The sequence below is a fragment of the Rhagoletis zephyria genome, unplaced genomic scaffold (assembly GCF_001687245.7).
Source record: "Rhagoletis zephyria isolate East Lansing unplaced genomic scaffold, Rhagoletis_zephyria_1.1 Rzeph_scaffold_00071, whole genome shotgun sequence".
NCBI classification, from domain to species: domain Eukaryota; kingdom Metazoa; phylum Arthropoda; class Insecta; order Diptera; family Tephritidae; genus Rhagoletis; species Rhagoletis zephyria.
Window position 1 is genome coordinate 217,600 of NW_016157155.1, and position 12,932 is coordinate 230,531.

Consider the following 12,932-nt stretch of genomic DNA (forward strand, 5'->3'; position numbering starts at 1 on the left):
TCCGTAAGTTTCATATTTTACATGTATAGCCGTATCAGTTTGGCTGCTACCATTCAGTAGCGTGGAAAAGTGTTCCCTCCATAATTTAAGTACGTTCTGAATATCGGTAACTGGGTCGCCATTGTTGTTCTTACAGGAGTACGCCCTGGTCTTGAAACCTTCCGTAAGTCGCCTAACTTTCTGGTAAAATTTTCGCGCCTTCTTCCTGTCGGCCAGCGTTTCAAGCTCTTCGCACTTACGTATTTCGGCCTCTCTCTTCTTATTGCGGCAAATACGTCTTGTTTCCCTCTTCAGATCCTTATAGCGGTCCCACATAGCGCGCGTTGCGCTCGATCGCAGCGTGGTCCTGTAGGGGCATCTTTTTTCTCTGCAGTCAAAACATAATTTAGCTAAAAAAAAACGTCAACGGTTTGTTGAAGAGTGCTCTCAGAGAGCAGGTGTCTGTTTGGCTGTCTGTTTTGATGACAGCTTTTCGACGTTAAGCTTTCCTTGCGTTGTTGGGCGCACGTTTTTTGCTGCCCAGAGGCGGCTGTCTCTTTATCGATTTCGAATATCAAGCAAGAGCTTATTTCGGCCATAGTGCACCGCTCCTGATTTTGTATTGTTTTTGGACGTCATTCCTGGGTATATTGGAGGGATGGTTCGTTCTAACATTATATCTTCACTCTCATGTTGGCGAATGTACTTTCAACGAACTGTCAATATAGAAGTATTACATATATGATAAAAGGTTAGATAATTATTGACAGCCGCGTTTTGACACTCTCTTACAAAAGGTTGCATTTAAGAAGGAGGGAGAAAGGACAAAGATTGAAAACCCTTTGTGCGAAATGGTACTATTAAAGAAAGCAAAGTAGGCATTTAGTAGCGAAATTCGTTATGTAAATTCTAATGTATTTTCAGGAAACTTGGCATTTGAAATGAAAGATTGAATGAAATATTAAGAAATATACGTGAGTTATGTTATTTATGAGTTATTTAGGGGTATAAAAACTGCAAATTTTGAAAGAAGCAACACAGTTTCGGTGCAATCGAATCTTTCAGTATTTAATCATGATGTAGAAGTAGGCACGCTGGTAGACGAAGAGAGGATTAGCGGTCCGCGGAAGACGCCATCTTTAATTACATGCATATGCAAAATCAAGTTATTGCGAGGTGGGCCAATTAAGCTACCTGACTGAAAATAATATTTCTCAGTCCCATAGAATTTGTTTTGATAACTTTTGATTTTGAAATTTTAGCAAAAGTCATTATAAACAATCTATGAAATTGAAAATGAAAAACGTGGAGCGCATGCAATACAAAGCATTCGATTTAATTGACAATAGTCAAACTACATAACGTAGACCTAAAATTTCTACAGCGAAAGTAGAACTTTGAAATCGATTTTAGGCGGTCTTTATTCATATACGCACATACATACATACATACATATATTACTTTTCATATCAATTCAAGTGTATTACATGCGCCCCACGCTTTTCATTTTCAATTTCATAGATTGTTTATAATGACTTTTGCTAAAATTTCAAAATCAAAAGTTATCAAAACAAATTCTATGGGACTGAGAAATATTATTTTCTACTTTTTATTCCATTTATAAAAGCGTTGTATATTAAAAAGTTTTTTTTTATATTATTTATTTTCTACTTTTTAGTCCTGTCTGGACACACAACATTGCAAGTTGATAAAAGCGTTGTAATAAGGGGTTAGTACAGCGAGTGCAGTAAAACTATTTGGTGTGCAGTCAACGGCAGCAGTTTACAAGTTCAATGTTAGTCATTTTGTGTTAGTACGCCGTACACATATATACGTATCATATAAATAAGCTTTTCTCTGTCAAAAAATCCAAATTTAAGAATAATTGGTGTCAGTTGTTTCTAAGTTTAGGTAGCATAGACATACCCTGCAACTATGCATATATAGAATTTGACTGCACTCGTTGCAATACTGTACAGTAGTTGCACTCGGCAGCAAATGCAGTATTGATTGCTGTTTTATTACAGCAATGTTTTGTTGAAGCAAAGTTGATATTCACAATTTGTACCAGTCCGCCTTCCACAGTATTTGGCAGTACATATTTGAAAGCTCTGAGGTAGTGAAATTAAGTTTGGCGAAATTAGCAAATGTTTTGATTGCCCTTTCAAAACAATTTATGCAGCACTCTAAATGCACATTCATATGTAGATACATATAATGTAATTGACTTTTATCAGCGCAAGGAAAAAGTTGTTGCCAGCGCACTATCAGCTGATAGCCTAAAACAATCGTTCCTAATGACATAAATATTAGCAAACAAAATACTTGAATTCGCAATGCGAACACTTTGCTGTTAGGAGTCATGTCAGATAAATTTTAACACTCTGCGGCTAAGTTGTCGATTGATAACGTATGAACAATCGCATTTGGAAAACGTGTAAATAAAAGGAAACCGAAATTTATGTACAAGTAATTATGTATTCAACCAAATGAAATTGCAAACCTATCGACTATATACGAACGAGTTTTCTTGATGAAATCAGCATTACCGAATTTGCCACAGGGCGACGTCGGTCTGGTGAACTCGAAACGACGTCGAAAATAAAAAACGCAACGTCGTTCCGACTTCGTTTTTTCTCATCGAATTGTATTAGATTCGACATCGGCCTGGTGTAGTCGTTTGGTTAAACTCGAAGCGACGTCAAATCGGATTAATTTTTTCCATACAAAATTTTTACTTTATTAAACTAAGATTTAATGAGCTATAAAACTGCTTTATGTTGATCTTTTAATTCAGATTAAAAAGTTTTTAAGGAAAGCTTGCTGATTTTTTTTTTAAATATTGCACAAAATTTTAATTTGCATTTACTTGGTTTTTCTTAAAGATTTTGAGCATAGTTTTGCAGTTGCTAGTATATCAACAAATTGTTCACCAGAACGAATTGGAAACGACGTCGATACGAAGTCTTTTGGCGAATTGGATTGGTACATATCGTTCCCTGAAATGCAAAAAGACGTAATAAACATCGTCGCAGAAATTCAAAAAGTCGTAACTAATAAAAAATTCAAAATTCAGTTTTTGATTGATATGATGAATTTCATCGAATTATTTACAAATTCCACATCATTTAATGAAAAAAATTAAAAAAAATTTAGTTCTTCCATTTTAGTTGCGATGTTGTTACATCTTTTTGCATTTCAGGTGACGATATGATTGTACATATGTGTTCATTATTTTTCTAATACAAAAACTTAATCATCATGCAGGTGATAAAGCATGGCAAAATTTGTTTAGTTACTTGTACTCTTTTGTGTCACACTTGCGTACTCGTATATGAGCATTAGCCCAGAACATAAGAGGTGAGTTTTTTCTGAGAAACTCAATGCGCATACCTTCTAATTTTTTTCGTTTTCACCTACATACATAACATAAATACATATATACTATGTATGTAGTTTCAACGGTAGCTGTCGGGCAACCAAATCAAGGCAATCATGCAAAAACTCTGTGGTGATTTCGTGACCTCTCAATTTAACTAAAAGAACTTCTGCGAGAATATAACATCCATTCCTGCAGCGGCGAGACTACATAAAGCCCCAGCAAAGGATAGGATAGAGACCAAACTAGCAATCAAGCTGCCGAATGGCACGTACTCTGTTAGCGAGGAAGAAGGAGCTCGCGTCCTGCTCTCCACACACGTTCCGGATACCTCTTAGAGGCAAAAGGTTAAGTTAGCCTTATTGCAATATTCCGTAGAAATCAAATTAGTATCGATATTCTGAAATAAAGTAAATTTTCACTTATTTATGACGAAAGTGCTGGCGTAAGTGGCAAAAAGTGTTTGGTTGTATAAGTTGGGTATTTGGAAAACGCCACTGTAAAAGAAACAAATATAATACAATACTTAAAAGAGTACAAATGTTATTGAAATTTAAATGTTATGTTTTTATTTTAAAACATTAAATATGCATATTAATTTAAAATAAGAACCAATTTTTATCTTCTGCTACGATTTTTTATTATACCCGGGCGCACTTGTGCACAAGGGTATATTAATTTTGTTCACATAACGGTTGTTTGTAACAGCCAAATCGAACCGAGATAGATATNATTCACTCAAAATTGATATTTACAATAATTTTTAGACGAAAAATAAGAATATTATAAATTTTTGGAAAATGGGCGTAGCCACGCCCACTTATGGTTACATGTGTATATCTTGGTAAACGCTGCACCAATTTCCTCCAAACTTGGCACAGTTATTGGCCTTGGTATAGCATACCAAATGGCCGAAAATTTGCAAAATCGGACAATAACCACGGCCACATCCCATATAACGGTAATTTAGAGAAATACAAAATATTCGATAAATCAGTAAATATTAAAGCTAATTTATTCAAAATTGATGCTTCCAACAATTATTTACCAAGAAATACGTCTATGATAAAATTTTGGAAAATGGGCGTGGCACCGCCCACTTATGATCACATCAAAGTATCTCTGTAACCGTTATAACAATTTGTACCAAACTCGGTGTGGTTATTGTGCCTGCCACATAAAAGCAAAACGTTGAAAATTATTGAAATCTGACAAAAATTACGGCCGCTTTACATATAACGGTAATTTGAGAAATGCTTGAAACTTCAATATTTCAAAATTTAAGGAANTGATAAAATTTTGGAAAATGGGCGTGGCACCGCCCACTTATGATCACATCAAAGTATCTCTGTAACCGTTATAACAATTTGTACCAAACTCGGTGTGGTTATTGTGCCTGCCACATAAAAGCAAAACGTTGAAAATTATTGAAATCTGACAAAAATTACGGCCGCTTTACATATAACGGTAATTTGAGAAATGCTTGAAACTTCAATATTTCAAAATTTAAGGAAGCTAATTTACTCAAAATTTATACACACCGGCTTACCATGTAGTGGTAGCTTTCGGAAAGGTGAAAATCATATATTTAATATTTGCGCCGGGTATTTAATGTTCGGCTCCGCCCGAACTTAGACTTCCTTACTTGTTTTTTTACTAGGATTTTTCTGGTCTTTGCATATAACGGTAATTTGAGATATGCTTGAAACTTCAATATTTCGAAATTTAAGCAAGCTAATTTACTCAAAATTTATACACCCCGGCTTACCATGTAGCGGTAGCTTTCGGAAAGGTGAAAATCATATATTTAACATTTGCGCCGGGTAGTTAATGTTCGGCTCCGCCCGAAATTAGACTTTCTTACTTGTTTTTTACTAGGATTTTTCTGGTCTTTTGCTACGCAAACGGCTTCGTGAGGTGCCAACCCTGGCGCATTCCTCAACTAAATACACTTTGCGACAAAATCAAACTTGTTGGCTCGGTATTGAGTAAAACCAAATACAAGTGATAGTTTTAGACGTCAATAATACTCCGTTAAAAGCTTTTTTAGCTCAAATAAGGGAGATATTCTTAATTGGATCCTTGCACAAAATTTATTGTTTAATCAGGTAAATTCTTGAAAAATATTATTAGAAAATGCTAATATAAGGGTTTTTTGATACGAGGAATTGAGTAGTCCACTTGCAAACAGCGTTATGTGATTTAATAATAGTAAGCCATAAATTAAAAAAACGTCTACAACAACAAGTTACATCCAAATTGTATATTTCTTTTTATTGTCAGAAAATTTGGATAAATAAGAGCCTAATATATAGAAATTAAATATGGCGAGTTTTGAAACAGTAAGTTTTATATAGCCAGCTTTTTTAAGCTTTTCGCGTTCTCTCTTCCATGAAGATTGGTCTGCTGATTGGACGTCTTCCACTAGGCACCGAAACTACCACGTTTTCTTGCAGTTTTCTAAGTTCATCAGAAGATGGAGGCTTTTGAACTTGTATGTATAAATACGTAAAATAAATACTATAGCGACTTTTGAAAGTGTATATATATATACAGTAAGTATTATAGCGAATTTTGCTAGAGTAGCTAACATTTGATGCTATTTTTTCAGAATATATAAGGATTTTGCACTGTATTGTTAGTGGACATGATACTACTTTAAATACTGGTGCGTTAACCACCAAAAACTAAAAATCTAAAAAAATTTACATAGCGCACTTTGCAAGTGGACTACTCAATTTATTTTTGAATTACTTTATCATTCGCTTCATTTTGTTTTTCAAATAAATATTCATATCAGAGGTCATTAGTAAAAAATGTAATCGCGATGTGTTTAAAACAGGGACCGTAACTACTATGAGTTTTATAAAAAAAAAATAACTTTTAATCATTATTTTGAGATTTTAATACTTGCGATCTATCATAATGATCACATTTTGAGTTTTATTGTATTGCTCAGAAAATACAATCATTTATTTCAATTAAAAAATGGTTGATTTTGAAAGAAAGTATCAGAATTCTTGTTGGATATTTGTTGGTGGATAATGGCTACAGCTGTCGACGTAAATACAAGCAATAACTTTGTAAATTTTTCACATGATAAAGATGACAATGATTTTGAAAATCAAACTAAAAAGCAAAAAGAAGGAAAGTTTGAAGAAAAAGTAGACCGAAGAATAAAAAAAATACAATAAATAAATTAATTTCTAATATTTTTTATTTTTATTGAGCTTTGTACTGCGATTGTAGGAAAAATTGAAAAAGCAACAAACTCTAAGCGGTAGAAGTTATAGCAGCTATTTCGGAGATCGCCACATCTCTTCATCAGATTTCTTTTTTCTAGACTTCAGCAGGGAACGAACCTGCGTAATCGATGTTCAAAGTCAGAAGCGTTAACCACTGAGCTATGTACATCCCGTAAACTCTTGTTGCTAATTCATTTTCCTTATTCAACCAACTACTATCAAGTGCAGCTGATTTGCCGCTATTTAAACTCGACAGGGTGGTTGTTGTTTTCAATTCTATACATCCATTTGCTTAGTTGCTTTTTTGTATAGGTTCAGGCAGGCTCTTCCTAAACTATGTATTTGTCAGTATTATTGTGGCTTATTAACATTTTATATTTAATATTTTTATTGAGCTTTGTACCACGATTGTTTATTTGTTGCTTTTTCAATTTTTCCTAATAAACAATCGTGGTACAAAGCTCAATAAAAATATTAAATATAAAATGTTAATAAGCCACAATAACATTGATAAATTAATTTCTGTTTGAAATATTAATTGCGGTATTTTTAAACCAGGGACCGAAAATAAGGATTATTTAAAAAAATTTAATTGAAAAAATCAAAAGGTTCAAAATATCGTAGAACAATTTCGAGTATATAAATGTGCATGTTTTTTCATGCTCTTTATGAATCTTTTACGATTTCAAAATGTTTGAGCGATATCTATGAAACTTATAACTAAGAACTACATTTCGATTTTAAATTAATCGCACCAAAAAAAATTATATTTCGAGCTATATTTTTTATCAAAACTAAAACTCATTTTTCGAGCGTTATTTTTTTGCTGTGAAGTAATAATTATTTTGTGAGTTGTTTTCTTTTTGATCAAAAATAATCATTTTGTTATGAGTTTTATATTTTTGATCAGAAATAATCATTACTTTTTTAGTTTTATTTTTTTCATCAAAAATAATGATTATTCTTTGAGTTTTATTATTTTGATCGCAAATAAAACTCATTTCTAGAGCGTAATTTTTTTCTCTCAGAAATAAAAATTAACTTTTGAGTTTTATTATTTTTGGCAAATCGAAAAACTCAAAACGCCTCACTTCACCTAAACTCAAGAAATGAGTTTTATTTTCGATAAAAATAATAAAATTCAAAGAATAATCATTATCTTTGATGAAAAAAATAAATCTTAAAAACTAATAATAATTTCTGATCAAAAATATAAAACTCATAATATAATGATTATTTTTGATCAAAAAGAAAACAACTCACAAAATAAATATTACTTCAGAGCAAAAAAATAACACTCGAAAAATTAGTTTTATTTTTGATAAAAAAATATAGCTCGAAATATAATTTTTTTTTTTGAGCGATTAATTTAAAATCGAAATGTAGTTCTTTGTTATAATTTTTATAGATACCGCTCAAACATTTTGAAATCGTAAGAGATTCTTACAGAGCATGAAAAAACATGCACATTTATGTACTCGAAATTGTTCTACGATATTTTGAACCTTTTGATTTTTTCATTGAAATTTTTAAAATAATCATTATTTTCGGCCCCTGGTTTAAAAATACCGCAATTAATATTTCGAACAGAAATTAATTTATTTATTGTATATTTTTTATTCTTCTGTCTACTTTTTCTTCAAACTTTTCTTCTTTTTGCTTTTTATTTTGATTTTCAAAATCATTGTCATCTTTATCATGTGAAAAATTTACAAAGTTATTGTTTGTATTTACGTCGTCAGCTGTAGCCATTGTCTACCAACAAATATCCAACAATAATTCTGATATTTTCTTTCACAATCATTTTTTATTAAAATATCAAAGAAAGTGATAAATTGTTTTTATCGAAAACCTCTAAAATGAAATACATAATTCCTCAAAATTTTTTAGATCTGTCAAATAGCAAAATTACACTCTCAAGCGAGAGTAATAAAATAATTATGACGCTGATTTTCATAATCGAAAGAAAAAACTAAATACCATAAATAAATTAATTTCTGCTTAAAACATTGATTGCGGTGTTTAAAATTGGTACTTGTAATACAAATAATGAAATTTCACATCGTGACTAATTTTTTTTAATAGAGATAGTCCGGTCAAATTATACCAAAAATAGGAGTGAAGTTACAAAAATTCCCCCCCAGCTGAAAATTGGTAGGATTGTTCAAAAAAACATCATAAATGAAATCTAGAAGGTCCTCATCGATCCGATAACTGGAAAAAAAGTTACTCGGGGTCAAAGGTCACAAAAACGGGGTTTCGCGATTTTCAGCAAAACGGTAAGTTTATCATAAAATTAGTTTAGACAAAAATTTTATATCAGATAGTTATCTATAAAAAATGTCTAAATACTCTTTGTCCTAAGAGCCACCCTTTCCGAGATATAACGATTCAAAAAGTAATTGCATTGAAATGTTGAGAACCACTGAGGTTGAGTTTGAGAGAAGTTTTACTAATCAGAGGTATAACGAATATGTTTATTTTGAAAATGGTTTAAGTCACTCAACAAAATCATGTTAATAATAACTTGGATTACACCGAGTAAAAGTCAATCTTGCACACAAAAAAATATACTCCCAAAATTAGGAGCCAAATGTAGTAAAAATGGGTTCTTAGTTTTTTTTGTCTGGCATCAGGATTTTTTTTGGAGGACATTAAAACTGCAAATATTTTATTAGTTCCAAAAAGAATTGAAAAGTATTAAATTGTTTGGTGCATAATGTCCTTGTAAAATTTTGTCCTTAGTATCCTTGCAAATTTGCAGTATTTATTTTTGAAAAAATTATAGGTTAAAGATTAATATACACACGACCATATCCTCGAATTTCGTCCTTCTATTTTAATAGGGTAAAAATATAAATATCAATACAATATCAATTAGTCCTTGTCTACCAAAAAATTTAATATTTTTAAATTATAAAGAATATTTTCATTCATATGAAACCGCAACCAACACCAAACAAAATTCTAAAAGGAAAACTTGAAACTTACACTTTATTATACTCGAACTGGGTATGCTACAATACTGCATACCCAAAATCTTTCTAGGGAATCAAATTAAAAAAGCTCCAAATTTTTACGAAAGTTTGCTGAATTTTCCAATATTGCAGAAAGTTTGAAACTTGGATTTATACGGTTTTTATTAGAGAACGAACTATATTTTTATAAAAAACACTAAAATTAAATAACAATAGAAATTATTCTGAAAGCGTGTAAAAATTTGGGGCGACTAAAATTTTTTCGACCACAGTATGTATGTAAGAATTATATGTACATTTTTTATTTATTCACTATCGTTACAAAAGCTTGGGTTGATTTATGAATACATAGATAAATAAAATTTAGAAATAAATCAAATAGAAAGGCCAGCAAAATATCTAAGTAAAATGGGTATATGTGCAGAAACTGTTTTTCGATTTTCTCGAATAAAAATAACTGCTTTTTTCTGTTTGAGTACGCATGATCTTGTACTCACGTTTTGTTTCTATTCGACGTACATTCAGTTGATAACTGCATTTTTTATGGCATCGTTAGCATTGAACGCGGACACAGGTTGCGAGGTTCATAGAAAATAGATATATGTGCAAAATGCTTCATTTATTTTCCGAGTGCTGTAGTGCAAACATCTTCTCGATCTAAGTATAATCGTAAAAAAAAGGTTTGTAAGCAACAATACAAAAATACGCTATCACAATAAATACAAAAACAAATTAACGTTTTAGCTCGAAATGCCGCGTGGTACCGAACTTTCAGTTGAAGAGCAGATCAAAATTAAGACCATGAACGAAGATGGAATAAAAATAGGCGTAATTGCTGCTGTAATAAATCGTCATCGGAATACTGTAAGAAATTTCCTAAAGAGTCCTGAAGGTTACAAGATAAATAAACGTAGCGGACCAAAACCTACAATAAATGAGCGGACCAAACGGCGTATTTGCCAGCTGGCAACGCATGATATGATGAGTTGCTCCAAAATCAAGGCGGAATTGGGTCTTCAAATGACGCGACAACGTATTCAACAAATTTTGAGGCAGGACTTGCACCTCCATTATGAGTGTAAAGTGCCTAAGCCACGCCTAACGGATCGACACAAAAAGGCGCGCATGGCGTTCTATGAAAAATATAAATTCTGGGACGACAAATTCGAAACAGTTATATTTAGCGATGAAAAGAAATTTAACTTAGATGGCCTAGATGGACATCATAAGTATTGGAGAGATCCACGACATCCCCGGCAGACTTGCTACAAGCGAAATCATGGCGGTGAATCCCTTATGGTGTGGGCTGCCTTCAACGCTAAACGGAAAATCTCCAATTTGTTTCGTACCAAGCCGTATGAACGCGCAAATGTACATCGAGTTATTGGATTCTGAGCTCATTTCATTTGCAGCAGAATTTCATGGCGACAATTGGATATTTCAGCAGGATAACGCACCGATACACGTTGCAAAGTGTACGTTAGCATTTTTCGAATCGTGCAATATCCCATTGTTACAGTGGCCGGCCTTAAGTCCGGATCTTAATCCCATAGAGAATCTGTGGGGCATTCTGTCTGCAAAAATTTTCGGTTCTACAAAGCAATACGACACCTTGAATAAGCTTAAACAAGCAATTGTAGGGGAATGGGAGAAGATAGACTTTTCCGTATTAAAAAAATTGGCTAATTCAATGCCACACCGACTGAAACTAATCGCAGACCAACATGGCGGTTCCATTTCATATTAAAATATTTAAAAACTTTCATTGAAATATATTTATATTTTACAAATTAAACATTTTGCGTAATGCACATATATCCACTTTCTATAAAAAAAATGGAGCACATTTTTTTTCTTTTTACAAAATGTCAATTTGAAATACGTTTATGTTTTACTAAATAGGACTTACTAATACCTAATTAAAACAAATATAACACAAATAAAAGAAGCAAGTTTTTAGAAACAAAAAAAAACAATACTTAATGCACATATATCTATTTTACTGGGGTATATCAAAATACAAACATTTTTTTTTTTAATAAGGAGATATCTATGGGTGGAGAATTTTACGAAATTTCGGGCAAAATCGGGGAATTTAATAGTCGAACTCGGGGAATTCTCAAAAATGAGTTGGCTACCCTGGTATGTTGGCACCATGATACAGTTATTCACAGGTATTGACTTGCCATAGACTTTTGCTTCACCTCGATATTCGTGCTCTTTTATTCTCATTCGTTATTTTCTAAGTGTTGCGAATAAAACTTCGCACTTGAATTTAAGCCATTCATAACAAAAATTGTATAAAGTCCCCGCTACGTCCTTCTTTGGATAAAATACAGTGACCCAAATATAAAATGGGACGCGAGATTTTAGCAAGTTTTGGCTATTCTTATTTAGTTTATTCAGTTATTTTTAATGAAAATTTAGCTGATTACTCATCAAACACCATATAAGTCTCAATTTCAGAATTTGTGCAAAAATTATGAAAATTTTGCAAAATTTCACCAAAATACTTAACATTTTAATCAGCATCTTTACAAAATGGTATTTATGCAGTTTTGTAGTCCATTCAAATTTAGTATAAGCTGATGAAAGTTTGAAGTAGCTAGGACTAACCGTTGATTTTTGTTATTTTTAACCGACTTCCAAAAAGGAGGAGGTTATCAGTTCATCGGAATATACATTTTTTTTTATTACTTTGGACCACGTCAACCGATTTCGATAATTCTTTTTGCATCGGAAAGGTAGATCCGATCATTGGATCATGATTCATGAAATATATGTATATATTTTTTTTTTTAAGTCGTTTTTTTTGCTATAAATTACTTGTTTTATAACGGTGCTACGAATTTTTTCCCTACAAAGTATGTTCTAATATTTTTTTATATGGAAAAAATGCGGCACACCGTCACAAAAAATTGCCAAAAATCAACGGTAAGTGCCAGCTTCCTTAAATTTGCACTTTACTATATTAAAATTTTAAATAAGAAACAAATGCAGAATTTTCATAATTTTTCCATAAAATGTGAAATTGGGTTTCAAATGGTGTTTGTAAGTAATCAGCTATACTTTCATAAAACAATAATAAGCTAAACTTTCGCGTCCCAGTATATATTTGGGTCACTGTATATTCACATAAAATAAAAATCTTACGTAACACAGTCAGACAAGCAAATTTTCTCCGATATAAGGCTAGCAGTTTCTTATAGATTTTGGGTCGCCAAATTTGTAAAAATGGAAACTTATATGTATATATATTTTAATTTTAATATGGAAATCGGCTAAAAACGGCTAACTTTTGCAAAACAGCTAAACAATCGACTGCCGGCTAAATAGAATTTTCTCCGGCTG

At 32.0% G+C, this 12,932-nt stretch overlaps 1 protein-coding gene across 7 annotated transcripts in view; it reads right to left on the minus strand.

Annotated features, from left to right (window-relative positions):
- The window catches only part of C1GalTA (Glycoprotein-N-acetylgalactosamine 3-beta-galactosyltransferase 1), a 347,855-nt gene that overhangs the window by 198,373 nt on the left and 136,550 nt on the right, over positions 1 to 12,932 (minus strand). For 2 of the 7 annotated variants that reach the window (XM_017627288.1, XM_017627281.1), the window contains exon 2: positions 10,079 to 10,238. The exons of the other annotated variants lie outside the window; for them this stretch is intronic. The gene's annotated coding sequence lies outside the window, so the exon portion shown is untranslated. The remainder of the gene's footprint in view (positions 1 to 10,078; positions 10,239 to 12,932) is intronic. 7 annotated transcript variants of the gene reach the window in all.